Raw genomic sequence first — 3,519 nt, 5'->3', positions numbered from 1 at the left:
TGATCCCTGATCAGAGAACTAGGATCCCGCATGCCATGTGGCGTGGCCAAAAAAAAAAAAAATCAGTATATCAAAATGCACATTATTCTAATGTAATATTTTAAAAATTTGAAATCAATGAAAAATCTATGATGGACAAAATTTTAAATAAATATGGGATCCAACCCTGCACTTGAATAACTCAGTCACTTCCCTCATCCTAACCCAGGCTCTGTCCGATCCTGTCATCCCAGTCCTGGCCCTGAGACAGACGCATCCAGGCCCCAAGCCCACCTAAAACCCAGAAGAGGATGCTACTCTTATTCAGGAGAAAGGTAATGGGACTCCTACCCCAGTACCTCATGAGGTGACTAGGCATGAAGTAAATTGTACGCTGAGCTTCTTTACCTACGGCTCGTCAGGAAAGCAACCATCCTTTACCCCCAAATAATCTAATGAAACCTCACCATGATCCTCCCAGTATAAATCCAAAGCCGTGGAATGAGAAGAAAGGATGAGAAACCCTAGGGAAGGAATTTTCCCCAAAGCCCTGCTTGGTGTATTGGAAGGCAGTGGAAGAATGTGACTTAATGGATAGAAGGAGGCAGCTGTTTGCCTGTTGCTTGACTTTTTACAGTTAAACCTCTTGATAGCTCTGTCCCCAGATCAATAGTCCCTAAAATGATTCTCTAATGGTTAAATTTCAGGCATCCAGCAGCTTTGGGAGAGATGTAGAGATGGAAAATTTCCAAGTTCTCTCCATGGGGTACTCATTAAAATAATGACTTAAGAATGAATAAATGAGTGAATGGATGAATGGGTGGGCACCAGCTGTCTCTGCATTAGAATAAAATCTGTTGTCTACATTTTCAAGGTCACACAAAAAGATATGGTGGAGTCAGCAATGAGAACCCTGGCTTGTCAATTCCATGTTCATTATTGCTCAAAAAATGTTATATGAAGTAAAATAAAATTACACCAGTACTATCAAGAAAAGTGTTAACAATAGATACATATTAGGAAAGAGGATTTTTGCTTTATATAATAGTTGGTTGGAAATGTAAAAGCATTTTTTATAATTAAATCTTTTCAAATATTAAGAAAACTGAGATGCTGATTTAAAAAGTAGGAACTAAACAAAAATCATGCCCATATACATCAAAAATTAGAAATTATGATATAAACATTAAAAATTGTAATCAAAGAAATACAAAACTAAATAGTTATATATACCATTTGTTACCTATTAAATTATAAAAGATACTGATGCTCAAGGATGACAAAGTTTTATGAAACAAGAACCAAATATTGCTGGCAGAACTATAAATTAGTACAAATTTTATAAACTTATGGAAAGAAACAGCAATCTATAGCAACCTTCAAAAATTTTCAAGAAGTATGACATAGAAATTATACTTTGGTGACTATATCATAAAGAAATAATCATAAATACAGACATATTAATAAATAATGATGACCCTCTCAGAGTTATTGTATAATAAGAAAAAGTAGAAAAATGTAAACATTTAACTGTAGGGAATGGAATAAAATAAATTAGAGCACATTCATGTGATCACATAAAATGCAGGCCTTTAAATTTTATTTGGGAAAATGTTGATTATATAACGTAAATCGGAATAATACAGAACTGTATATCCAGTTTACTCTAAAAGAAAGACTGGAAAATTAGTGACCCTACGTGGAAAAGTTGTTATCTCTGATAGTATAAATATATGTTCTAAAGTATCAATAATGAGCTTATATAATTTTTATAATCAAACATATAAATAATACATAATTTAATTGGATCCTCATAAAGTAATGGATTCCTGGATCATTATACCTCTGTCTTTGTTTTCTCCATATAACCTGCTGTCACTTTTCCTATGAAAATGTTTTGTGAATTGTGGTTTTACTGCCTCTATGGAGGATAAAATATTATATCTTTTATAAAGCCATCGTTGAACTACTATCTATGATATTCTCCAATTTCCTGTATCAAAATTACATACACATGACATAATATTGCTTTTTTTAAGGTAAAATGGTTTGGCTCAGGCAAGTTTCTTTGGTTATACACTGACAAAGTTTATTAAAAATGATTACATCAACATGGGGATGTAGCTCAGTGGTAGAGCACCTGCTTTGCATGTATGAGGTCCTGGGTTCGATCCCCAGCATCTCCACTTGATTTCTCCTTGTTTAATTCTTGGAAAATATGGCTAGTGCAAGTGAAGATCTGAGTTTAAAAAATTATTACATCGAGATAAATATAATTAACACTGCTGTACGTTATATACGGAAGTTAAGAGAGAAAATCCAAGGAAAAATATTTGTTTTTTCTACTTCTTTAATGTTGTATCTATATGAGGTGATGGATGTTCACTGAACTTTTTGTTTGTTTGTTTGTTTGGGTTTTCTTTGGCCACACTGCATGGCATGTGGGATCTTAGTTCCCCAACCAGGGATGGAACCCACTCCCCCTGCATTGGAAGCACGGAGTTTTAACCACTGGATGGCCAGGTAAGTCCCAGATGTTTACTAAACTTATTGTGATAATCATTTCATGATATATATAAGTCAAACCATTGTGCTGTACACCTTAAACTTATACAGTGCTGTAGGTCAATTATATCTCAATAAAACTGGAAGAAAAATATTTTTTTGAGCATCTACTATGTGCCTTGTACTATTTTTGGCACTGGGCATTTAATGGTAAACAAGGCATAATTAATTCTTGATATAATCAATTTTAAAGCCTATTTGAGGAGATAGATAATAAGAAAAAAACCACAAAAATAAGCAAATAATAAAGTGTTGAGAAAGAATAACCAGTTGTTGTTGAGACAGGGGAAACCTACTTTAGTACTTTACACTGGATTTCCAGGAAAGACATCAGGGAATGTGTGGTATTTGTACTGAGAACAGAATGACAAACAGAAGTCTGCCATGCAAAGATCCAAAAACAGACCATTGCAGGCAAAAAGAACTGCTAGTGTAAAGACCATGAGGTAAAAAGTGATTGCATATTCCAACACTATCAAGGAATCCAAGGCTGGAGTGGTTGATGAGTTATGGGGAAGAGCATACAGATATGGTTGGAAAGAGAGGTAAGGGACAGATCATACAGGATATTGTAGCTGCTGTTAGGAGTTGGAATTTTTTGTTAAAATTGGTAAGGAAGCACTGGAAGTTTTTAAACACATAGAAGAAATTTGATGTATTCTTTTTAAGTCACTTTGTCTCTTGTAGGGTAGGTGAATTGTAGCAGGAAAAGAGAAAGGGAACAATTTAGGAGGCTCTCAAGTGACCCAAATGTGATATGATTATGGCTTAGACTAAGGTGGAGAAGTGGAAATGAGAAAAGTAGATGGTTTTAAGGAATATTATTGGAGGGAAATCCAACAGTGTCTGTTGATGGATTGGAAGTATTCTGAGCCCAATTTGGTGGGGTTGGGGAACAAGTTGCCCTGAACTATCTTCTTAGCAGGTCTTGGTGGCTTACCTGGTGATGTAACCCAAACCTTCATTCTTGAGTGC

The 3,519-nt window shown here is 34.9% G+C and overlaps 1 non-coding gene across 1 annotated transcript; it reads left to right on the top strand.

Moving 5' to 3' along the window:
• Positions 1-2,093: 2,093 nt before the first annotated feature.
• TRNAA-UGC (transfer RNA alanine (anticodon UGC)) lies at positions 2,094-2,165 on the top strand. The gene has a single exon. It is a non-coding gene; the product is annotated as a tRNA-Ala (tRNA).
• Positions 2,166-3,519: the final 1,354 nt, after the last annotated feature.

This window comes from Globicephala melas, chromosome X (assembly GCF_963455315.2).
Source record: "Globicephala melas chromosome X, mGloMel1.2, whole genome shotgun sequence".
In the NCBI taxonomy this organism is placed as follows: domain Eukaryota; kingdom Metazoa; phylum Chordata; class Mammalia; order Artiodactyla; family Delphinidae; genus Globicephala; species Globicephala melas.
This window is presented reverse-complemented; position numbering and strand designations above follow the sequence as displayed.